This window comes from Strix uralensis, chromosome 2 (assembly GCF_047716275.1).
Source record: "Strix uralensis isolate ZFMK-TIS-50842 chromosome 2, bStrUra1, whole genome shotgun sequence".
Classification (NCBI taxonomy): Eukaryota; Metazoa; Chordata; class Aves; order Strigiformes; family Strigidae; genus Strix; species Strix uralensis.
Genome location: NC_133973.1, coordinates 52287091 through 52313896, shown reverse-complemented (window position 1 = coordinate 52313896; position 26806 = coordinate 52287091).

Sequence of the window (26806 nt, the reverse complement as noted above, 5' to 3'; positions counted from 1 at the left end):
ATTTCAGACTTGACTTACATGAATGAAGCTTCTAGTTGTGGTGACAGCAGACAGAAAAATAGCTTAGAACAGAAGAAGATTGGTGTATCTTCTCCAGGTTCAGAAACTGAAAGAGAAGTTTCTATTCTTTTAAAACCTCATAATTTTCTACCCTGACTCCTGAGTTTTGGAAACCAGCCTTGTATTTTGTGACTGCTTGGATCTCTCTTGCTGTTGAGTTGCTGATACTTAGGAGTTTTCCTGTCTCTAGTATCCCCAGTGCTGTGAATTGCTTTCTCCACCTGCTTGACACCTAATTCAAGGATGTTGCTCTACTTTTCTTTTTCAATTGTTCTTCAGTTTTGGATTGTACTTTTCTTAATATATTTTAAAGTAGGGGAAAGGGTGTTTTCAGGTTTATATTATTTTTTTTTCTACTCAGAGGGTTCCATATTTCTGCTTCATTCACAGATTTCAGAAAAGCCTCAACTCCAGAGAAAGCTGTCATGATATTCAGGGATACTATGTACTTGCTAATCCCTGCCATCTATGAGATACACAGCTGCTCAGAACTTCTGAAAGTGAGACAGTGAACATGGTGCATAGGACCAGACTTAATAATCCAGCAAGCCAGGCAGCTTCAGCTATCAGTATGATGGAGATCCCCATGCAAAGACATAGGTTTTTGACAAAGATAAGGGGATAGAGTTTAAACTGAATCTTACCAGCAATGGCTATTTTTGGTTTTAATCAGGACTGTACTGAGTTAGATACAGATTTCGGCTCAACGTCTATGCAAAATATACCACCAGGGCTGAAACTGCCCATTTGCCCTGTGAACGTTGCATAATAACCTTCCATCCCCTTTTCTACATATAAACAGACCTTAACATCACTGCAGTGTTAACTGCCTAGTACAGCATGTAATTACATACAGAGAATTATCCCTACACTATGATTAGCCAAATGCATTCATATGCATGTGAATTACTCTTTGTGCTGACACAGTGAAAGACTGGAGGCCGCTTTTTATTCGAGGGGATGGAGAGGAATGTGCTTGTGTGGTCCTCCGGGGGTACCCTGCTAATGGGAACCGTACTTCTTACATCTTTTCTGGCTGAAGCAGGAAGAGTAGTTGGAGCTAGTGCTGTGCACTGGGTATGTGCCCTCTGAGCACTATCTGCTCTCAGATGCATGGAGCTGTAGAGGCTGTATGTTATGCTGCTGTTAAGAAGATGGTGATTTTTTTATATTTTTTTTTTTTCTTCTTATGCCTAGAAATGTCTCTGTGAGGGTCCTCAGGCCTTGTAATAACACAAAACATTAATGCAAATAGGAGGGACTGAGCTGACAACAAATTGTGCTCAGTGGGTGGCTCGTTAGCTGCAGCCCTGTGGATGTGGCACACTGGTCCCAGTGATCTCAGATCCTGAAGAGAGAAACATGAATGTATAAAGTCCTGAAACTCACCTGGCAGACTCACGAGGCTTTGCTTGTGACACCAGGGAAGGACTCACTTCTTTGCTTCACACAGTTTCTGCTTCCTGCTCCTCTTGCAGAATCTTCTCCAACTTATCCAGAGTGAGGAGGGAGAGGCTTTTTGGAAAGCAAATTTATCCTCGTCCTGCTACGCAGCTCTTAAGGAAAAGTTGGCATGGAGAGCTGTTGCACTTCCTTGCCCAAGAGGTGACATAGGATGGTCCTTCTGAGATTCCACAGGACCCCGGAGAAAGAAACTTCTTTCTACCAAGGATCCAAGGTTGTCCTCCAGGGCTGGTGGCTGATGCTTGCGTGACTTCTGCCTCCTTGTTAGCATGGTCTCCTTGGGTCTGCAAAGTTCTGTCTGGATTTCCTGCTAGCTAGAACATACAAGGAAGGGAAGGAGAGCTTTACAGGTCCCCTCGCAGGGAATTATGGGACGAGCTGCTTTTTTATGATATGATGGTCCTCTCACTTTAATTTTAAATCTTGAGGCTGGTCATTAGCAGAGGGAAAAGTAGTTGCAAACTAAACAAAGTTCATACAGCTCAGTGCCACCATGAGTGTGGAAGGCTGTGGTGGCACTGTAGGGCTGAGTATAGCAGTAAAGATGCTACTGGGTTTGTATCTGATGGAGCTTTATAACTCCAGGTGACTCTGTACAAACAAGCCCAATGAACCAAGCCTGTCTTCACTGAAGTGCTGAAAGTCTGCAATAATTTCGAGCATAGCTAATTTAAATTTCCCCTACAAGTGTTTTTGTCCTGGGTCTATTCCTTTACATGGTAGTGAGGCTAGGGGTTCGCAGTTAAAGGTAATTAAAATATTAAGTATAATTTTCTGCTGTATTTAACTCTTTGGAAAGGATGTGCAGAAGATGGCACGCCATGTGAAATATAAATACATGTATTGCAGGGCAAGCAGCTTCTCTTAGGAAATGGTGATCCCTGAATTACGCGCCTGGGGGTTATGTCTTTGAGTTAAAAGCACTTTTTTTTTTCTTTTCTTTTTGGTCCACCCTTGCTAATTAGCAGACTAATCACCTGCAGCCAGCTATTATAGGCTGGAGTGGAGAAGGGGAAGTTTGTACGCTTCAAACATATCAGCTAGATCTGTGTAACTTTGTTGGTTTGGAAAAAATTCAGATGCAAGCAAAGGTGCTGAGCATACAAACACTGATCTGTATCTATTGATGAAGGCTATAGTGTTGCAGGCACATAAGAGAGCTTTGCAGCCAAAGCAAATAAATGCTTCCCAAATGAAAGCTTTCCTTGTGCACCAGCTCACTTACGGCACTCTTGTGCAGTTCTGTCCGAGGAGGTTTATCACAACACAAGCCACAGAGGACTGGGCTTACTGGGGAGGCAAGAAGTCCTGGGCACCTCCATCAGTGATGCTGACATGGGACCAGCTGTGCCAGAGCCAGTAGTTACGCAGGAGGAGGGGTGTCTTGAGCTGTTTGTGGGAGCCACAGGCAGGGTGTCTTCTGCATGGCTGGCAAGCCTGCCTGCTGTGGCACTGCCTCCCTGCTCTGCCACAGCACAACATGCCCACCTCCCTCCACCCTGCTTTTCTGAAGACAGCATGGGGGGACCACAGCAGAGCAGGATTGTTTGGCATCTGGGGTGGGGGCATTAGCTCATTTTATGGCTCTCGGCCACTCTCCCTGGTCATTTCTCCCTCATCTTCTGGGCACTGGTTCTGACTGGGGCTCCTTAACCCTTGCTCCAAGGATAAATTATCCACAACTAAGTACATGAAGTGTTAAAAGAAACGAGAAGCTGTTGAGTGCTCTGGAAATATGGATAAATGAATTCAGTATGAAAAGCAGCCCTGTAGATTAATATGATTTACATTATTCATATGAATAGTCTTGTGTTCATTTAGTTTCTCTTTAAAGAGACATGGTTATTTCCCTAGGACTTCCCTATATACGTGGTAAGAAAAGAAACAGGTGATTTTGTAGACTTAATTTAATGTTGTCCTTGTCTGGATTAGTTTTGTGCAAAGACTTCACTACTACATTCAAAAATACTAGAAGAGTTAGTGTTTTGCTCTTCTGGCAATTTTTGATGAGCCAATATTTCAACAAGCCAATTCCCTTCATTTTGTACATTAAACACTGAAGGGAAATAGGCGTCTCCAGTGTTCCCTAGTTCCACTGTACAAAGAGCTTCTCCTATGATGACTGTGAAAGAACAAGCACATTTCTGCTCATGCGTTCATCATGAGCTCCCATGGGCAACACTCTCGCAGGCAAAAATACTTTGGAGAGCACCCACCTTCCTGTGGGCTCCCTCGTGCATGGGGAGCTTAGCCTCCTCCTCCCTTTGGATCTTGAAGAGGCGAAGGTAGAAGAGCATCACTGAGATAGTCTTCGCCTTCCATAACCACCTGTCCCCTGGATGCCAGAGGGGCTTTTGGAACAGCTCTGGTTTTGCACAGCTTTAATATGGTTTAAACAGGACCATGGTTTTCAACATTTTTTTGATTAGTGATCCCTGGGTAATGTGACCAGTGGAGATATAAACCCCTATGTGGCCAACAGACGTTTACTTAGAAATAGGCTTGTTTTTCTCAGTGGCTTTCCCTGAATCGTGGAAGTCATGTAGGGATGAAGAGCAGTGAAAAGCTACTGGAGGTGTTTGTCGTTGCAATAACGGTAAACAGCATGAGGTGGTGCTGTTCTGCGCTATCTTTCCTATTTATTTGTTCGGGGTCTAACTGCTAGCATGTGTTCAGACGTGCTGTGCTGTTACATTCCGGTTTTTGTTGGTTTTTTGTTTGGGTTTTGGGTTTTTTTGGGGGTTTTTTCTTGGTGGTTTTTGTTTTTTTTTTTTTTTTTTTTTTTTTTAATGAAGGCTTTTGTTACAGAAAAGACAGTGGGTCTTGTTACAGGAGTTTTGCTAGTTGCAGAAGTTTGTTTGCTTTGGTGGCCCACCGGAGACAGCTTTTGAGGGTAAGTGGCTCCCAGGGAACCACTGCAGATGTGAGCCAAGGTACTGAAAGGAAAGCGTTGCCTACACTCCCTCTGAGTACCAATCTTCCAGGTGGGATATTTCCATACACACAGAGAAACTCCACGTTATTTCTGAGATCACCATCAAGTCCTCAGAGGGTTGCACAGCATAGGAGTGATGCTAGCATGAGAACCAAAGCCAAGTGCTTTTTTCCCTTTTTCCAAAGGGAAAAGGATGGTGATACTTGGAGGGAGATAATTTGGGAATGAATGAGCATCTCAACAGTCAGAAGAACAAAGTCTGTCTGAGTACTGTTACAGGGCCTGTGCTTGGGGTCTGCTGCTGGTCTTCACTGCAGTACTGAGCTCCCACACCTCCAACTGACTCCTACCGAGGAGCTTCAGTCTGCTGGAAAAGAAGAGCTCCCTAATGCCTAGGATAGCAGTTCAGAACTTATTGCCTGCCATCCAAATGTAAAACAGCCACTAAGTTTCAAATCCTGAGTTTTCTATTAGCCTCTGGCCATTTTATTTCACTCATTAAAATAAACAGGTTGTGTCACTGACCTCAGTTAAACCCACAGTGAGGTCTGACCTGAGTTTATTTACACATTAAGTGAAGTGTTGGCATTCACTCATAAGGTTTCAACTGTGTCTTTCATTCCAGGAATAAGCATAGCCACAACATCCACAACATCTTATAAACCAGTCTCCTTGCCAACAATGTTTCCATCCTATTGCCTTAGACAAATTGGGAAGATTCATGGACAGCACTTATATATACAAATGCTAAAGTCAGAAGGCTGGGATGTACCCTCTGGCATCCTAAATACATAAGCTGTGGATGCTGCGAGTATGAAAGGAAAGGGGGCAGGCTTATATGCTCTCCCTGACTGGCACTTCCATCCACGTCACTGTTGGACACAACACTGGGATACGTGAATGGCTGGTCTGACCCCACTGGTTTTTGCATATGCTCTTATTTCTTTCCTGCTGGGATGTTAAAAGTGTGGCTGTGGTGGATTGACCTTGGCTGGACACCAGGTGCCCACCAAAGCCACTCTATCACTTCCCTCCTCAACTGGACATGGGAGAGAAAATAAAACAAAAGGCCCATGGATCGAGATAAGGACAGGGAGATCACTGAGCAATTACCATAATGGGCAAAACAGACTAGACTTGGGGAAATTAGTTTAATTTATTACCAATCAAATCAGGTTAGGGTAATGAGAAATAAAATCAAATCTTAAAAACATCTTCCCCCCCCCCTCCCCCTTCTTCCCAGGCTTAACTTTATTCCCAATTTCTCTACCTCCTCCCCCTGAGTCGCACAGGGGAACAGGGAACTGCGGTTGTGATAAGCTCATCACATGTCTCTGCTGCTACTTCCTCCTCAGGGGCACAGTCTGCCCCACCATGGTCTTCACCACGGGCTGCAGAGGAATCTCTGTTCCAGCACGTGAAGCACGTCCTCCCCCTTCTTCTTCACTGACCTTGGTGTCTGCCTGGTTGTTTCTCTCACATATTCTCACTCCTCTCTCCTGCTGCAATTGCGCAGGGTTTTTTTCCCCCCTTCTTAAATATTTTATCCCAGAGGTGCTACCACCATCGCTGATGGGCTTGGTCTTGGCCAGCAGCAGGTCCATCTTAGAGCTGTCTGACATTGGCTCTGTCAGACATAGGGGAAGCTGCTGGCAGCTTCTCACAGAAGCCACCCCTGTAGCCCTCCTGCTACCAAAACCCTGCCATACAAACCCAATACAGTGGTTAACAGATGTGATGCAGTTCTGCAGAGATACCCAAGATAGCTACGGACTTGTGACTCCTGTACCCAAGTCAGTATGTGCTCTGCTACTCAACTCATACAACTTCTGGCACCCAGGCTGGCTTGCACAGAAAGCAAAAATGAAAGCAGCCCTTCTACTCAGCCCTGCACAGCACTTCAGCAGCTTAGCTGCAGCTCTGGACAGACAGAGCACCCACTGCCAAGGCTGCCCAGACCTCTGGCTGCCTCAGACCTGTAATGTAGATCAGCATGGCCCAGAAAAGCAGTGCAGAAGTGAGGCCTCCAGCTGTGCACACTGGGTAGTGTGTCGGGTGCTCCTGAAGGCCCACGGCTGTAGAATAAATAGTTTTTATTTTTCTGGAGGAAGTGTGTAAGCAATAAACCTGTCATGTGGACAAATGCCTAAAAGAGTCGTCTTATGCTCAAAACCAGGATAAAGCCTCAGAAACAGGAAATTGCTGCTCCAGGAAAATACAAGAAGTTTTTCACTGATGGTCCTGTGTCTAATATCGTCCTGCCAGCAACAAGGTTCCTCCTAAGACATTGTTTCTTGAATTCCTCAGGGTCAGTTCCCAGACAAATTTTTCTGTGCTGTGACTCCACCTTCAGCAGCTCATGACTTACCTCTCCAACTAATACGTTGTTCCACTTCTGATAGTGCTTGCAAAATCCACAAAAGATCTAGCCATCCAAGGAAGACCCGGCTGCAGATAATCAAGCCCGTCCTGTTTAGCAGCAAGTTGGTACTGAGAAATGTGAGCACTTTCATGGTCCTGCTCCCCAGTGGAATCTGGTCCTCCCTGGAGATTTTGACCCTTGGCTGAAGAGCTGCTTCCTTTTGCTATTCAATCACATAGGCAGGCAGAAGAAGCCCCTGCCCACCTACCTAGACGTTTCCCTCTGTGAACCCAGATTAAAGAAAACCCTCACTTTCCAATCCTTTCTGACATAACCCAATACAGAGTGTGACCAAAGTTGGCAGGTTTCCCACTCCTGCAATTCAGTGATCATTCAAGAATTAATTAGGCAATAAAGTAGAGGAGATTCAGCTCATTTGATCTAACAGTTTGCCAGGGAATGGTGGCTATGGCTCCATCTGATATACATACCTTGTAACTCAAGTACTGATTCCATATAGTCTCCAAAAATACATTAAAACCAGCTGTGAAATACAGTGCTGCCATAAACTAAATTAAAGAGAAAACTCTTTTGAAACTTTAGCCTAGAAAAGCATTAAGAGATCATCAGGTCTGCTTTAAATAAGACTATTTATGTGAACTGTCAGAAGCATGAGCTGTATATAATCAGAAGCCAAGAAGCTAGGACAATCAGAGGGATCTTTGAGCTGCCCGTGTCTTGATGGGAAAAGATGCAGAAATGCCCACTGTCCAACTGGAGAATGAGCTCACCACCAAAACTGTTAGGAGAGCAATTTTAAAAGATGCTCAGTCAACTTGCTGGAGCAATTCCCTGATCCCACTGTAATAATTCCTTGCAAGCACAATACTCTTGCAACAAAGGGTGTTTAGAGATGTCTTTTCCAGTATAATAAGGCAGTCTCTTAATAGTGAAAATTATTGTTGGTCTATTAACCACAGCAGCTAAAAGGCTCTTTGTCTTTTCAACACCATTCAGTTCCTACCATTGGAATCAACTTTGCACTTACCAATGCAGAGATTTCCACTGACTTCAGCAGCACAGAGTCAGGCCTACAAGTAGGTGTAGGCTGTCAGTCCCTGAGGAACCTACTCCCTGCAGTGGAGATATGCACCACATCTGGGGAGCTAAATCTGCTTCTCACAGATGAGTTATTTCTACCTCCTGCTGTATCCCAAACCCTGGGGTAGCCAGGAGCTGTTGCTTCTCACATCTTTGCTTCCATTTGACATTTCTGCCAGGTAGCACTTTCCAAAGGTGGGTTTTATCACATCGTACCTCTGGGAGGCAGGACTTGGGAGAGGACAGCCAGCTGATCTTTCAATTCCCAAGCTAATAGTTTTGCAAATAATACTTTTGTATTATTATTTGCAAATAATACTTCTGTAAATCGATACTCTTGATTTCCCTGGAAAGTAACAAGAGCTGGGTAGGCTGGAGACCAGTAAATAGAGATGTTGTTCAATGTTACACATCCCATCACTACAGCAATTAACCTCAGTTATGCAGTTCTTAACTCCTGCCTTGGCAACAGTGGCATGGCATATTTTATTATGTTTGGAAGGACTTCATGGTCTCAGAAATTGCACTGTGCACCCACAGAAGAAGAGACTCCCTTTTAAGATATTTGAAGGTGTTCAGTATAAACGATGGACAAGGTCTTAGGGCTGAGATGAATCAACAACATACATTTGGTTTATATTTCCATGTTGTTCAGCTTCTTTGTGAGACTACAGGGAAATGTTAACAAATTAATTGCATTCACTGCTAAAAGGGATCGTAAGAACTGTTCTCAATCATCTGCTTTATACAGATATTGTGCGTAGGAGGTTGTGTTGTTTACTACCAGCTATTGTATTACTATAACACCTATAAGCCTCAGAAATAGAGTAGGCTCCATTGCAGGGATGCCATGAACACAGAAAAAAAGACAGTCACAGTCTCAAAAACCCTCTGAGGTGTAAATCCTTGAAGACACCTTAAAGTAAATATCAACATAACTCAGCTGTTCTCATCTCTTTAAAACTTTCACCTTTTCTTCCTAGGTGAAACTACAACTCAGAAGCTTTTTGTTACTCATCTGCTGGCCTTTCAAGTTTTATCTACAAGACCCTAGATAAAGTTAAGCCTAAAACTGCATATGTATCTTTTTATGTCAAGTCAAATTGCATTGTTGGCGTAATGGTGTTACCTTGATAACATTGCAACATGGGGTACATCGGATATAGAGGAATCTGTGTCCTTCTATCTATCCTACAACTAGATAAGCTTCAAGGGCAGGAATTTTTTCAAAGGATGTTGAATGCAGACAGCAGATATACAGATAATATCCCAGTGAGGTATAAAGCAAACCAAATGTGGTGTTCTAGACTGTGAATCAGTTCTGTCAAGTTGGAACACACAATGTAATCAGTGTATTAAAAAAAGGTAAATGAAGCAGATTGCTTAATCAAGAGACAACCTTACTATAAAGACCCTACTTGTTCTTCAGCTAGGTAATGTGAGCATTCAGGCTTTGAGTACAGTACCCCTCTGCAGGTGCACAGGTCACTGCTGCTAATGGGACTGGGTCAGTGCTTCATGTTTAGAGTGGTTTTCAACCTTGTAATCCACAGACCCATGGAAGTCTGTTGACTGCTTCCAGATGGAAGAGAAATATCAATAGGCTCCCACCAGCTCTCCACTGGTCCTCAATTCCATCGAAAAATGTTTCCAGAGTCCTGTTTCACCCCTTCTTCCCCTAGACAAAACAAAGGTAAGCCTTCCTGCCTGAAGTACGCCCATCTATAAGAAGGGCTGGAAGGAGGATCTGGGGAACTACAGGCCTGTCAGTCTGACCTCGGTGCCTGAGAAGGTTATGGAGCAGATCATCTTCAGTGCCATCACATGGCACGTACAGGACAACCAGATGATCAGGTCCAGTCAGCATGGTTTTATGAAAAGCAGGTCCTGCTTGACTAACTTGATGTTCTACGACAAGGTGACCTGCTTAGCAGATGAGGGAAAGACTGTGGATGTTGTCTACCTAGACTTTAGTAAACCCTTTGACACCATTTTCCACAGCATTCCCCTGGAGAAACTGGCTGTTCATGGCTTGGACAGGCGTACTCTTCACTGGTTAAAAAAACTGTCTGCATGGCCAGGCCCAAAGAGTTGTGGTGAATGGAGTTAAATCCAGTTGGCGGCTGGACACAGTGGTGTTCCTCAAGGCTTGGTACTAGGATCAGTTCTGTTTAATCTCTTTATCCATGATCTGGACGAGAGGATCGAGTGCACCTTCAGTAAGTGTGCAGACAACACCAAGTTGGGCAGGACTGTTGATCTTCTTGAGAGTATGAAGGTTCTGCAAAGGGATCTGGATAGGCTAGATCAATGGACTGAGGCCAGTTGTCTGAGGTTCAACAAGGCTCAGTGCTGGTTGTGCACCTGGGTCACAACAGTCCTGTGCAACACTACAGGCTTGGGGAAGAGTGGCTGGAAAGCTGCCTGGCAGAAAAGGACCTGGGGGTGTTGGTCGACAGCCGGTTGAATATGAGCCAGAAGTGTGCCCAGGTGGCCAAGAAGGCCAACAGCATCCTGACTTGTATCAGAAACAGTGCGGCCAGCAGGACTAGGGAAGTGATTGTCCCCCTGTACTCGGCACCGGTGAGGCCACACCTCGAATACTGTGTTCAATTTTGGGCCCCTCACTACAAGAAAGACATTGAGGTGCTGGAGCATGTCCAGAGAAGTGCAATGAAGCTGGTGAAGTGTCTAGAGAACACTATAAGGAGCGGCTGAGAGAATGGGTTGTTTAGCCTGGAGAAAAGGAGAGACCTTATCGCTCTCTACATCTACCTGAAAGGAGGTTGTAGCGAGGTGGGTGTCAGTCTCTTCTCCCAGGTAACAAGAGATAGGACAAGAGGAAACAGCGTCAAGTTGCTCCAGGCAGGTTTCGATTGGATATTAGGAAAAATTTCTTCACTGAAAGGGTTGTCAAGCATTGGAACAGGCTGCCCAGGGAAGTAGTGGAGTTGCCATCCCTGGAGGTATTTAAAAGACATGTGGATGTGGTGCTTTAGGACATGGTTTAGTGGTGGACTTGGCAGTGTTAGGTTTATGGCTGGACTCTATGATCTTAAACTAAATGATTCTATGATTCTATAAGTATGATTTCAGATCCTGAAGATGGCTTGGGGCTTCAAGGAAGTCAGTACAAGAAGGCCCTATAATTAGCAGGGCAGATTCTAGCCTCCTTGAGGACAGGCCTGTGTCTTCTTATTCCACTCTCTCCGGTAGAGCATATTGCCAGGCTCAGCAAACCACCGGCCTTGAGTTTTCTGCATTTGCTGGCAAAGGTCCATGATTTCTTTTGCTCATTATTGTTTATAGCAGAAAATGGAACACGAGGCAGCAATGTTGGCCTTTACAGGGGAAAAACTGAGAATCCAAAGTGATCTCATGACTCCAAACAGAATCAGATGATAAGCCTGGGAAGCTTACCCTGCTATAATGGTGCCTTGTACCAATCAACAGCTCAGGATTAGTAGGATTAAAGTAAATCTTATTTCTGGCCATCCATGTCTGAATTTCAGTTTGGCGTATGGTCAACAAAGCAACTGCCTTTTGCAAGGTAGTGTGACAAATTTCTTTTTCCATAAACATTATGGTTAAAAAAAAGATGTTCTCGAAAAGTCTGTGAAGGGCTCTGTGTTATCTGTGGAGATGATGTTAAAATTGGAGCAGAACAAAATGTTCAACTTTCATTTTATAACAGAGTACAACACAAGCACATCATGAAGTCACATGTTTACATCTGTTCAGGTGAGGTAGAAGGAGCATTTTCTTTTGTCTTTGTCATATATGTCTTCTCCTTACACCACACCTGAGTCTCCAGATAAAATACTCTGTATTACAAGTAATGTTCACTTTTGTACCAAGAGTATTTTATCACAGGGGAACGTTGGCTGACACACTTCAGTTCTTAGTCAGATGCAATGCAGAAAGGAGTTTCAAGGACATGAAAGGACATGGGTATGCACAGAAGTGAAAGAACTCATGTTTTGTAGTTGCAAAGGTGCTGAGATTGCAAGCATCGAACAAAGCAAGAGGCTTACAGCTACATGAACATACTTAGGTTTTGAATGATCTTTGCTAGCAGTTTTGCTCTTACACAGAGACTCTATTTCTAAATATGACAGTATTAAACCTGATTCTTTCTAGTATTAATTTCTCAGAGTGATGACATTTCTTAAGGATCTTTCAATATTTTCCTGGAATCATGATCTCTCTTGTTCTTGTGGCTAATAAAGAGTCTCCTCTTCAGGTACCAGATGGAGGCATGCCCCGTGGTGCGGACATGCCTGAACCGGTGTGGTGCCGAAGGCAGAGTGCAGTCCCAGCTCAGGAACAGATGAACTGCATTTGTCCTGTTCTCCTGGTTTCTCTTCTGTATTTTTGAGTTGCTGACTTTGACAAATACTAATGGCTAAAAAAATACACAAAATATTTGTAGTAGGTAGGAAATGCCATGTCTGCATTTCAGATGTCTCTAGATCTGTCCAATTTTGGTAGGACTATTTGAAGCACTGAGTATGTACTCCCTGAAACCAACAGAACTTTTAACCTATTCCCAAGGAAGTGTTACTCGGGACAATTAACAGTGGTAGGGGCTGCTCCTTGAACTGTAAAAAGCTGGAGTTCATAATCCCTTCAGGCAGGGATTAACATCTTTGTGTTTGGAACTACTACTTCAATACCTCCTCCCTTCTCTCCCAGTCCTGGGTGGAGGGGACAGCTGCCTGCTCCCCTTTTACAGCTTTAAAGTTTCTGGGCTGGATGTTAGCCATTAAAAATGGCAGAGCTCCAGTGACATCACTCCAATGTATGGGAGCAAAAGATCAGACCCAGCGCATGTGGTTATTTTATTCTCTTAAAACCATGCCTTTAAGAGTAGATGTCCGTACATAAGGGCTGCCTGCAACTCTATCTGTCCCCAGTGGTCCAAAGCCGCCTGCTGCTGCTGCTGCTGCTGCTGTCCTCTGGAAGCAAAGAGGAGTAACAGCTTTTTGATTTGAATACAACCAGGTATAAAGATCATGCTGTTGAGAAACACCATATCACATAACAGCGGTGCTGCTTTAAAGGGGTATTTTGAGTTTTATGGGAGTTTTTGGTCCAGAATGGAAGCATTAGAGCAGGTTCAGTAAGAAACCTAATACCAACAGTGAATAGTAGTAAATATCTTTTAAGGGGTGAGATTCAGGGTTTAAGTGATACTTGTGAAGATACAGGTCTATGTTAATGTTACCAAAGCAGAGCTGATGGGCCAGTCAGCTGGTACAGAAGCAGCCTAGCTATATAGAAAGGCAAGAGTACCAATTTCATTTACTGCTCATAATTATTAAACAACTCATCCATTAAGCCACCAGGGACATAGAACTTCCTGGCCAGTGCTGGTGGCTGGCTACCAGCTCCTAATATCAAGGGTTTAACAAGGGGACCTCGGGCAATCATCTGTGATGAAGGGCCTGATGCCACTGAAGTCATCTGAGCCCTTGCCATGTGACATCAACACAGAGATGTACCCCTATACACCCTTCCGTTCACACCAACCCAAGCACTCGCCTCGCACTTCACAGCTGTGTTAGGCTCTTGCTCTTGCTGGGAAAGCTTTAAGGCCAGGAAGACTGAGAGAACAAAGGGGCAGGTGTGTGTGTTGAAATGCACAGCCCATTTCCTAAACCCTTCCCTCCTTCCCCTGGGACATTACCCCTTTGGTGGACCCCACTGTGGTTGGGTGTGGAGACCTCTCCAAACTGCAGCCTGGGGGTCCTCTGCTTTTCCATTTCTACTAAAAGGAAAGGCAAGTTTCGGGTGAAAAGTTTGCAGCCATGAAATGTGATAATCAGGACATGAAGATTTCTAAATGCCATCCTGGCAGGAAGGTGGGCTGCTAGTTGACCTTGGTAATTCCTTATTCCATGACCACAGCTCTCTGGTCAAACCTCATCTGCCCACCCTCCCATCGTTTGTTTCACTTCTTTGTTATGCACATAGAGTGTTAATTACCTGATAATTTACTTCCTATAGTCCACACACTTTGCTTTTACCTAGGATTCACTTTGACAGTTGATGTGAAGGTCTCCAATCAAACTCCAAAACATTTACATGAGCTGTATGGATTATGCCCAGCATTTTTAGGATGTGTTTGAACTTCAGTAGAATAAAAATTAGAGGCTATTCTTCAACAGTGACCCCCACTGGAGAGTAAGCCTTAACCTTTGTACTCCTCATCTAAGGTATTAAATTAATTATGGAGAGCAAGATAAGTAGCTCTCAAGAACAATTTGTGCTTTAGTAACTCATTTTGTGTAACCTAAGACCTCATACTTGATCAGTGATGTTGCAGTGAATTTTTAATGTGTTCTGCACATGGATTTTTCTGAATTGCCACTTCAATTTGATTTTCCTTTACAATGCTCAGCGTTGTATGCTTGTCAAGGCAGACTCACAGGACTGGAATTCTGAATCTAGTTTTGAAGCAGAAACAATATTGTTGAGACATTTTGCCTGTGGTAAGATTTTAAGTATTGTGACAAATGTTAAAATAGTGACAAATGTTAAAATAGTAACAAATGTAGGAGAAGTTGTAGGAACAAGGTTGAAAAATATACTTCTTCCCTCATGTTTCTTCTTCCTCTTGATTTATTATCAAAGGGTTTTTCAAATAAGAGATTAGATATAATTCCAAAAGTATTATAGTCCTAAATATTCTGGGTCCCACATCACTCATTTGAACATTGTCCTGACATATCGTCTAGTCAACAGCCTCACTGCAACATCTTTGCCCCTGCACAGAAGGGAGCCTAATGTAGGTAGCATGGGTTTTACTGTAAAGAACCAGAGGGAGTGCCCTTGATTCTTAGTCAGATGCTCTGAACACTTTTATTTGCCTGTACAACCTTGGCTGCTTTCAAGATAGGTGCAAAAGAGTAATTATTCCTAACTAAGCCAAAAGTTTTTATTAAAGTAGCAATAAGCACACATCATTTGAAAACTAAAATTGATAACAGACACTATAGCAGCCATGGAGAAATGCACATACAACTCTTAGACAATACTTCAAATACAACAGTCGGGGATAAGGGTGTTGACACCGTTCTTACAGGTAGAGCATTCAGCTGAACTGCCATTCCAGTTGATGAACAGGGAGGTGTTTTCTTGTTGAACATAATGGGTGATGAGTATATGCTATAGTGCCTTCAGAAAAGTTTCCATGTAACAAAAATCATACATGATTATTCAGTACCACCTCCTATAAACTGGTTATCCTACTCACTGTTTCTACCTACTTAGATTGGGTAAAGTCAGCAAGGTACTTTATAACCACGGTAGCTTTTGTAATTCACTGTGGCCACTCTCCTTTTCTGATGATTTTCCCCATATATCTCATGCTCCCTCAAAATCTTCCAGGGATCATTGCCTTCCAGATGAGATGAGCAAGAGACTCCAGAAAGTTCACTGGAAACCCTGATATCGCTAATCTAATACAGAAGGTGTTGAGATATATAGTAAGCATATCTTGCTCCAAAAGGGAGATATTTGGGCCCAGATTCATTCCACCTGACTCTTGATGCTGGTTTGTAACTGAGATGTCCAAGCTAGGAAGATAGTGTCTCTATAAACCAGGGACAGATACAGGCAATTTTAGAGCATGATTCTGGTCTTAGCAAGATGAACAACTCACTGACCCATAACATTAAGTAAAGACCAAGTACAGGGGTTCTAGATACCTTTCTTATGTTTATAATCACAGTTAACAGACTCATGTTAGGGTCAGAGTACTTCCCACGGGTACTGCTTTTTCTGCAGCCTCTCTCCCCACTCCTTACCCCGTCTGCCCTTAAGTGCCTCTGCCCACAGGGGAGAGTCTGTGTCCGGGGAAGGGGGGAGCCTGCAGTACACCCAACATTGTTTTATTGTCATGTGCAGAGAAATAAATCTGTGTAAAGGAAATGAGAACTATAAGTTATACAACTCTGCTCAGATGCCCTGCACTCAAGCCATAGCCTTTCTATTTCCAGAAACATTTATTTCACTTACTAACTTCTGGTTATTTTTCTTTGAGCAATAAATATTCCATAACACCCGAGTTGTTTTAAAACTCTCTTCTAACAAAAAAATTAAATGCCCTGAGCCCTCTTGTTCTCTGAACAGTATTGTACCGGATTAAACTTTTCAGCAGGCATTTTGACACATCTGTGTAAATGTCAATAAAATTAGAGCAATAAGGGCCAATAAGAGAAGCTTTTGAAAATCAAGATAATTGTGCAATGGCTTAAATGTGAACCTAGCCTGTGGTGGTTTTGGGGATTTTTTTTGATGCATAGTTGTATAATGTTGGTGATGCCTGTTTAATAATTCCGCGTTAATCCCATTTGGTGTCATCAGCCATACTCCACCTCTTGTCCCAGCTCTCCTAACTAGTTCAGAGAGCTCTAATTAAAAATGTGTATTGGAAAATACCTAGTTATTCTAGGTGATGAATCAAAACAGACAAGCCACCACCCTGGTCAAAATATTTATCTTGTCTCTTCACCTCTCTGTTCATTGCAGACTGACTTGAGATGCAAGACAAACAAATATTCATTTTTTAGACAGTTTAACTCTTCAGTGTGATATCTTGTAGCTCTTTCACAGTAGATATACATGTGGTTCATACTAACAATTGTAACTGTCTCAAGTTTTCTGATATTAGGTGTCAGCACTATATATCTGACACCATGTATGGGGACAAAATACACTTCAGAGAATGAACTTGTGAGTAATAAGAGAAGCTGCCTCTTACAAGCAAATGCAAGGGCCTGTATACCGTATTAAAGATCTCAAGAACACTTCACAATACTTTCTTCAACACAAGTGCAAAGTACTCAGTAAAGTGGTAAACTTTACTGTGTCCCTGTAATATTTATGTCTCCTAATGTATACAGACACGGGTCTTTATCATTAATGATAGACTTGATGAGGTGCCATGGTCTCTTTTCTACGAGTTGTGAACTTCAGTTGTGTCACGGTTTGAATTTCATACACCTGAATGTCCCTGCATTGAATTTGTAAGCAATGTTGTTCGGAGTATATCTGAAAATTAATAGCAACAGAACAACCCTTTGGATTGCTAGAAAACCGGAATAAGATTCCTTGCAAATTTTGCTGCTACTCTATCATCCCTTATTGATCCAGGTGCTCCTTTTCAGGTTGCTAACTTCTGAAGGCATCTTAAGCCCAGCTGACTTCAAGCAATTGGTTACCATGGAAACAATAAGACATAGCTTTGGGCATCTTTTGGGCCAAATTTTAGGTGAAAGTCTCAGTGGGAAAATTGTCGTTGTAAGACAACCAGGTTTTAAATCAAACCAAAGGATCTCAGCTTAACACAGGACTTGAGAGAGATGTGGCTGGCCTTGTGTCTTTTGATAACCAGGGACTAGTAACTAATGGAGGAGCTGGGACTAGCCATGGATAAAGCAGACAAAAACACACACAAGGGACCCTGTAAAGAAGATCTTAAAAGAGACAATATGTCAAAGCATCTCCCTACTGATGTCAGTAGGAAAGTGGTGGGTAGTGATGTTTGTCTGCATGCTTATGGTGTTTCATTAGCACAATTGTTAACCTATGCGTAGACACAGATTCTGCTATGCATTGCATTGGCTTTTCTGTTAGTTCCCCTGATATTCCTGATGATAGCAGTAATAAAGGCATTATTTTTCCTCTTAAAAAAACCCCCAACATTACCTTATCAGACATTACCTTATCTCAGTAAAGGACATGTACAGCTTCATGTAGGTTAGAGTCTCCTGAAATGCTGCTACATTTCAATGCATGTATGAGGTATCAAGGAGTTCACTCAGGCTGGCTTGAACAGATGGAACCGTAAGTCTAGTTGGGAAGTTTTTTGTGTGTTACCAAAACTCTTTTAATACTGTCTTGCTTCTGCACCTGCAGGAAATACTGTGTCATCTGCCAAAAACCAAATTTCAAGGATTAGCTAATAACATTTTCTTTGAAAAAGAGAGCTGATTCTTAACCAGCATTGTGAGTCTTTGAAGTCTCCGTAATCTATTTTCCCTGGCTGCTTTTAATGAGCCTTTGAATGTTACTCTGCAATTTATTTTTTCTTTTTTTTTTTTTTTTTTAAATCTGGTGGGGGAAGGGAATATGCACTCACTTTTCTCCAAAGAATTTAAAAAATTCATTATTGCAAATAACTTTCACAGTGCCAGAACACTAAGTTATGCAGCATCCTTTGAGTGCATCTATGGTAAATAAATCACAGCTTTGCTGGATTCTCCATCCCAGAGGTTAATGAGATGTAGAAGAAAATCCCAATTAACTCATATCTTAGTTTGTGTCTCTTTTTTCTTCATGTAGGCCACCTATCAGTGGAGTTTCTTCTGATTCTCCTTGGTATTCTGTTCTCTGCACTACTCTATATGACTACATGCATGCCCATGCCACAGTTTCAACAGTGTTTACAAAATTAGTGCTGCTAACCCTAAACTAGTTAGCTTTGGAATCTGTAACAGTCAGGAATGGCAGCATGAAGCTCAGCTGTGACTTTTATGTTAGTGGGTTTTACAGCTAAATTGCTGCTGATACTAAACTAGCAAGCTCACTGATCTCTATGCCACGCTCCAGTGCTTGCTCTGAGTACACAGCCTGGCTTGTCTAGCATGAGTCTCCACCGACCTTGCCTTATTTTACATCGGTATAGGTAGCTCATTTGATTCCAGGGGCTATAGACCTGTGTTTCACCACCGACCAGACATGACTTTCCCAAAGCTGGGCGGCAGCTCCTCGCCCCAGCTCGCAGCCCACTGCCAGGAATACGCTTGTAGGCATGTGCTGCGGTGGTGCTGGCACAGCTGCACGCCTCACCTCTCTGAAGCACGGAGGGCTCCATCCTCAACACAGCCCGGCCGCCTCTGAGACGCATCCCTGCTGAGGCTACCCAGGCGGAGGGGGAAGGAGGCTTTGATGGGGGTCTCTGCCTCACGAATCAAGGCTGCAATCCTGCATTGGGAATGGGGAGCCGACTCCACTTTTCACTCTTGAGTGCTAAACTTCACTCTGCATGTTGTTGTGCCTGGCAGCCCCAGTCTCCCTCCCCGTTTCTGTGCGACCACAACCACAGGCTTGCTGTCGACGCCTCCAGAGGAGAGAGAACAGGCCCCAGCCTGCGCAACTTCTTCGTTAGTGCTGCTCGAAGCCATAATTAGATAATATGAGAGGGTTTTCCTCTTGCCAGCAGACAGACTCAATGTACAAAATCTGAAGTAATAATTTTAAGTATGTTGCATCTCAACTGTAAACAGGATAGGGCTGGGTTCCTTTCTGTGCACCAGGAACAGAGCCCATTAAGCAGAACACAGAAAGAGTAGATATAAAGGTGGGTAAGTGTATAACAGCTCTGTTTATCCTTAAAATAAATGCAGACTGTAATGACATTCCATTATTTAACGTGTTTCTGTATCTCTCTAAAAGCCCAAAGATACCTTTTCAGCTTCTCTACCATATTTTTCTGGTTTAAGAGCAGATGACTAATTATGCTTCTATAAACTTTGTTTTCCTTTGAAACAGTAATCACTTCGTCAGACTTTTCCTATTACGGTGCATTTTCAGAGCACTTAAAGTATTACTTGCTAGTTAAACAAAACAGGAAGCTGATTTGACTGGCCATGATGAGACCACAAGCGGTCTCCAAATAAAAATGATTTATATCAGATGAAGATTCTTCTTAAAAGCTGGGCCACTGGCTCTGCTTCCAGCACCAGTACTGTCACATGGGGAAACTATGCAGTCTGCTCAAGGGTATGAGCCAGACTTTGCTCCTTTACAGTAAGAGTTAAAATATTAATGTTTAGGGTGCCTTTCCCTGCTGTTGATGGAGGATTGGAAGCACTGCCAAGCCACTGAGTGTAAAGCTACTCTTTTTGTCTCCATTGTGGACAAAGATGTGGAAGAAGGAATTAGCCCACCTACTAAGTAATTATTTATCTTTTGTTATTTTGATTTCTTTCAAAATCAAAGAGTTACTCCTGGCAGACAAACTTTTATTCATAATGGAAATCATACAGCTGGAAGGAGTACGTGCAGGGTAGCATGAACTTTTGCATTTAATTGCCCCAATGTTCTTCGTATCTGATTTGCTCCCTTTTTTGCTATTTTGGACCCCTGAAGCATAGGCTTTCTGAGAAATTAAACTTCTGTCACACTGAGCTGGAATATGGCCTGCGCCCTGTAGGCCAGACCTTGAAATACCCTAACGCATTCTCACTCACAAGTCTGAAAAGATGAAACCGGCCTGATTCACTCTCGCTCTTTCTCTGCTGGAATCCACATCAGCAAGCCCAATGGCAGAAGCTTGCCTAAAACGGCCGGGGGATGGCTGGCATGAGGCACTGCAAGGAAAACTGTGATGTGGACCTATCCTCTTCTCTCAGAAATGTAAAGCTAGCTTGCTCAGTGTGCCCGGCTCTCCAAGCAGCATCCAGGGCCAAGTGAGATAAGGTCATGCCACAACACAGAAGGGTACAGGCAGGGTGAACACCCACCCAACCAAACTGAGGTTCCTCCCCGCTGGGAGAAGCAGGGGGAAGCACAGAGGCACTGACCTGACCTGGCCTTTCCCAGAGTAACTCCTTCTTCAGCTCCTCACCTAAGAGTATTGGCCTTGACTTGGTGACTTGAACTGCAAGCCAAATTGACACCAGAATACAGAAACTTGAAATTACTTCCACATTTAGACTGCATGATAGAGAGTTAGGACACATTCAGTGTGCAATCAGCATGTGCCAAATTATTTTGCAAAGTGTAAAACCATGTATTATTAACAGTGAACAAATGATCATCTGTGGATGATGGGGTTTTCACCTTCTGTTCCCAATAAATCTTCCTTTCTCTACAGTAGTGTTGCTCCCACTGTTCTGATACAGGCAAAATGTCAGCTGAGGTCAGCTGAATCCTGAATCAAGACTGCAGACTTGGCTTGATGTGCATAAACCACCTGATGCCAGCAGGCGAAATTAAAGAGAACAATGAAAATACCCACAATGTGCAGGTTAAACCCCCACTGCTATCAAATCAAGTGCAATTAAGAAGTCAGAGCAACAAAGGGGGTGGATGGATCTCACACTGGAAGTAAAACATCTTTTTCCCTTCTGTTTCCCTTGAGTGGATTATATTTCTTTGTAAAGAATACAGTTTATTTCTGTCTGCCTCTTCTTTTATCATGGTTCCTTAAGATATAACCACCTTTGTTAACTTCTTGTCATCCTGAATATTCCCACTTGGGACTGCAGAGATCGAATTAACCACTTCTCTGCAGAGGCTGGAGACAGACTCATTGCTCTCCAGCTGAGGTCACTGGCAATTTTGCTCCAGCAGAGCTCTCTTATACAAAATAGAGCATGACTTTAGTTTGAGAGCTTTGTCTTCTGAAGAAGTAGCCACCTGCTCTTTCCTAACATGCAGCGGCACAGCCCGTGTGGTAGAGCCTAGCTTCCCTGAAATCCCTCTCGGAGCTGGAGGCCGCTCCAGCAGCACAGTTACTCTGCTGTACTGTGTTCTGGTATGGAGTCTAGGAAAAGCATCCCAAATGTCCCCTATGTTACTCCCTTCTTCTGAGGTGACAAATCAATAATCAGTATTCTCTAGGATAATGGTGTGGATACTTATACCAGTCATATTAGAGCAGTTGGAACTGTTAAATGTTTTTTAGGGGACCCTGAATTTTGCCAGAAATTCCCACCATCATTTTGATTTGGTCTTGGCTTTACTGCACATTCTTAACCATTATTATCTTTAATGGCTTAAATGATAAAGGTATTTAAACAGCTTCCTTGGCATCTCCCAGTGTTAACAGTCAATGGGATGTATGAATGTGAAACAAATATCGTTATCAAAGGAAATTACAGCATTCACTGTTCAGGGGGATGCTACAATGAGGGTTTTTTCTGACTAGCAATGCCAGGTAGTAGTGATGGAAAACATTCAGTAGGTGTGCACTTAACATGAACTTGCTAGAGAAATAAGGAAGTTTTCTTATTAAAACAGACATTTCTTACTAATAAAATTCAATTAGCACGTCAGCCTTGACTTCAGGCACATTTTAAAGGAAGTGTCAATTCTTCAATCACTCTTCAGTTTGAAACGTCATCCCTACTCTGATTAAAAGTAAACTCTATAACAACTATAATTAAGAGAGTTTGAAGAAAGGGAGTTAGCTTGCAGTTTTAAATTCTGTTTTGCCTGCACTGTATCATTTGCAGCTCCATGTGGAGCCCAGTTATTCCTTTTGCTATAGATACAGGCCCTTCTCCAGGGCTTGCATTTTGACCCCTTAAACCAGTGACTAAACCAGTGGGGTCATAGTTTAAGAGTTACAAGGTTTACGGTAATACAAATATTAACAAATACCAGAAAAAGCAGTAGCGGGCTGGATCAGCATAAACTGGTGACAGCACATGAATGCCTGGGGAAATCTGGTTGGACAGGAGAGAGAGATTAACACAGAGAAACACTCATCACTCTAATGCCTGTACACGTCCTCACCAGGAGATGTGAGGGAAACAGCTCTACTGAAAATCAAAAAATTCTTCTTCTCAAAGGACAGTGAGGAAAAAGGGTGCCCAAGCCTGCAAGACAAGAGGAAATTCAGACTGCACAGCATTAGTGGTGATGGCAAATGGGTATTTGTGAGTATTGTGAGAGATCGTGGAAGTAAGGATGAACAGGGAATATCTGTACCTCTACCTATCCATACCTATTCATATAGAAGGTCTTAGAAGAGACTTGCATTCTCTTGCATGCTTTGTCAACACTAGTGTAGCTGTTTGTGCCTATAAAGTCATATGGAAGCAGAAACTAGAAGTAAGACGATGTGTGCCTCAGTACGTTAGCAGTGTTGCCTTCAAAGGCCAGATCACCTTGAAGGAGGAAATCATCTCTGTGTTCTGAACAGAAGAGTGTTTTGGGGACACACTGTCAAAGCTGTGTGTCTTTTGCCCTTTGCCTGACTAAGCCATTCAAACGTAGGGACCCTCTTCAGCAAAAGTATTTCCCAGCTAAAATCCTAATGTCCCATGTTTTGGACATGATCATAACATGTTCCTGCTGAAACAAACTGGCAGGGCTGAGAGTCCTAAATGAGCAGATCCAGACTCACAGTGAACTGCCCTGACTATGCTACTTTACTGCTTTATGGGCTTTTACTGTGTGGCCTTGGTGTGATCATTGAATGTCACTGTCAGGTAAGTGCAGAATGGCAACTGAACCTTGAAGGGAGTTTCTGAACAAGGATACTTTTTGCTAGCCTAAGTGGGTACAGGTTTGGTAATGCTCTGTCTGTGACATCTTTGCTGAGAATAAATAAGCGACACACTTAGAGGGGGCTAACATCGGTGATGACAGATGCCACATTATGGTCAAAAGGCCACAACTTCATTAATATGATGCCTAAAGGCATCCTCCTGACAGTGGTGGAAAGAGGAGGAAATGACAATAGCCTACAGCACTCATCAGCCTCTCCTCCCTTTCTGGCACTGCAGAACAAGACATACTGCAGCAGGCCAGAGCAGCCCTGCCAAACCGGGTGAGATTGCCTAATCCCATCTCCCTGCTTCCTGCAGCTCACTGCATCAGGGAACCAAATTCCTTCTCATCTGCCAATGGTCCTGCCCTCTGTCTCCATCAGCACGAACATCCCCTAGCTGGTGTCGCTGTAAAATCACACCTCAGCAAGGATATCAGCAGCAAATGCAAGTCGGGGGATGAGCACAGCTGTGGTACAGAGGTGGGAAGCTGCACAACAGCTACTGTGGGCTATGACCAGGTATCTGCCTACCACCAGCAGCACCAGTGAGAGATCAAGCAGGACCTTCCTTTTACCCTTTTTGCCCACTCTTCCACCCCCATATTGTATGTGTCTCTAAAGCAAACTGTCGTGCAGCCTTTCACTGCCATGGGTGAAAGCCAATGTCATCCACAGCAGCATCCCAACCTAAATTTACAGCAACCAACACAGGGAATATAGCTCATGCACATGCAAGAAAGCAGTACAGTCCAACAGGAGGCTTTTCCTGCCATAAATAAATACATAAGAAAGTTTCACATGCTTATCTCTGTTCATGAGTGATATTCTTTTTGACATGTCTCAATCTCTGAGGTCTGTAAGTGCTTCTTGAAATCTAGTGATGCGGAAGGTTGGTCCAGGCTGATGTGGTTACAAATTAATACCCCAGGGAATACTCTTGAGATTTAACTTCAGCCCAGGGAAGCTATCTTCCCTGGGCTGCCCCTGCAGTCAGTGCAGAGGGACAGGCCACTCTGAGCGGCACTTCAGAGCTGAGGCCCAACGTTGAGCATTCAAAATCCTGCATGAAAGATTCTTTCCCTCTCCATTGGCTACAGAGAGAGCCTCCAGAAACTAGTCCTGTGGGGCTGAGGTTAACCTTTAGAGCTGCTCCCCGCTTACTACATCTGCTATTAAACAGACACACCAAGAGCAGTCCTGGAGGCAGCTGAAAAGCTGCTGAATTTGGATTTGCACCACCTGATATTACTGGTGGAAAACATATAGTAGGTGCATGACTGGGGTGAGGCATTACCTGACCCCCCAGCACCTGCAATGACAGGAGCTGTATTCTGACCGAAGGAAACCAAGACCTCATCTTCACCTGCATGGTGGAAAGTGCAGGTGTCTCACACCCAAGCTATGTATGGAGTCTGTTCTGTTTGCAATGAAAAACTAAGAAAAATGGCAACATCTACACTCAGAAATGCACAAGACCTCCAAAATGAAGATATGCTGCCTATGGTGGAGATGCACAGATTTGGCAGGACCTGCCTCCTTTAAACAAGTTCACTCATGTGGCTTTGGCACTGTGTGCGTCTTGTGCTGCTACATACAGAAATCACACAATTCTCATGAGACTAGAAGTGTCCCTAAAGTGAGCTGTACCTTCCCAAGCCTGGGACAAAGAGAGGGACGATGGAGCCTACGGTAATGTGGAGTAGTAATAACAGACTGCGAAAAGTAAAGGAAGAGCAAGCACTGGCTTCTAGTAGCTTTGCTGAGGATGAGTAGGGATATGCTGCAGGAACCAAGGTGTTGTTTTCAAGGGAAGAATGAGAGCTGCACAGTTCCTGTCCTACCCAAGCTGGTCAGACATTACACACAACCGGGAGGCTGTGGTAAGGCACAATCTAAAATCCTGCCTCTTGCAGCTTTTCCCTGTTAGGAAGGGCCTAATCCAGTGTCTCATTGGGTGCCAGAGAAGAGGCAGGACGAGTGCCTGAGCTGCTTTCCTCAGAGGTAGCTCCTGCCCCTGCCTGGTGAGTGCTGTAATGCTGTTTCCAATGGGTTTGATTCCTGTGGTCCTCTTCTTCTGATCCCACACCAGTCTGGACAGCTGCCGCTCTTTCTGGAGCATTAAAACATAACTACTGCCTCTCTCTTTATGAATCTCAAGTGAAATACTAAAATACTGTTCAGTGGCTTAGAAATAATGTGCCATGACTCCCACAGGTAGGAAGAGCAGCACAGTCCATGCTCCATTACCAGGGCTAAAAGTCACCCTGCTGCAGAAGAAACTCAGGAGTACGGGGTACAAATGCCCCAGTGATTTTAGCAGCAGCTCCACTCGGGTGCAAGAATATTTTTAGTACCTCTTGAGCACTGCCCCCGGATCTGCGACAGCTCTCACATCCCTGCCCACTCCCACTGGGTCACACGTAAACCTCAGGCCCCCCGGGAGGCGTGGGGAGGTGGTGCTGAGACTGGGGCTAGCAGGGGCAGGCTCTGTGCCCTCCTTCCCCTCTGGGCACAGGGCCCCCGGGCTGCCCATTTCAAGGCGAGTTAGAAACTTGAGCTAAAGACCCATGCAAACTCTGCGCTGTGGTGTGCTCCCCTTCCCAGAGGCACAGCGTGAAGGCACTTGAACTGTCCATACCAAAAGCCAGCAGCGGGGCCGGCAATGTTTATCAGCTCAGGCTTCCAGCTCTGCAAAAGGAACCGTATCTGCCCTGTGGATCTAAGCTTGTCCCAGGAGCAGGTTGCTGTGCCCACAGAGACCAGGGTGCATGTACCACTGGGCTGCGGCGATGCTCTCTCTGGCGCAGATATCTGCAAGTCAGACTATGTGACCTGAGGTAATTGAAAGCTGCCTGTATGTGGTCATGTAATGACAGGCTGTATCGCAACACACGTGTGCAAGGATGACAGGTTAAGGTCAAGTGGGCAAACTTAAGCTAACGTTTCCAAACTGTGGAACGCCTGCATTTGCAGCCACTTGGCTCTCCTTTTACAGTAGCTCTTTCTGTGGTATCCGCTCTCTGTATTTACCACCAATAATTTAGAGTTTACATTCAGATTTCATGCCTGCTCATTAGGCATGTTCCACTTTCAGGAGTGTATGTAACCAAGCTCAGCCACCTCGCCTCACAAACTGTGCTCCTCGTCTGACTGGAACCCAGTTTTCCCTGACACCTCCTAAGAAGCCGGGTACCCAAGTGCATCCACCTGACTCTGGAGGGTGCCAAATCCCCCGCGGTACCCTGCGGGGTGACGCGGGTGGGCAGGCTCCAGCCTCCTGCAGCGGTCGGGCCTTGCTGACCTGGGGTCCCTTTTGCCCCTCTCAGCATCTTTTCATTCTTCTTCCTCTTCCTCTTCTTCCCTGAGCAGCGCTCCCGCCGGAGGGGAGACGGGTTGGGGCGGGGGGCGCAGAGGAGGAGCCGCCCCGGCCGGGCCGCGGTCTTCCCGGGGCCGCGGCCCCCGCCTGGCAGGGCCCCCCGGCGCGGCGCGGAGCGGTGCGGAGCGGGGGGCGCGCAGCGGTGCGGAGGGCGCGCGGGGCCCCGCAGCGCCTCCCCGCGGCGGCGGCCGCCCGGCGCCGCCCCGTCCCCCGTCC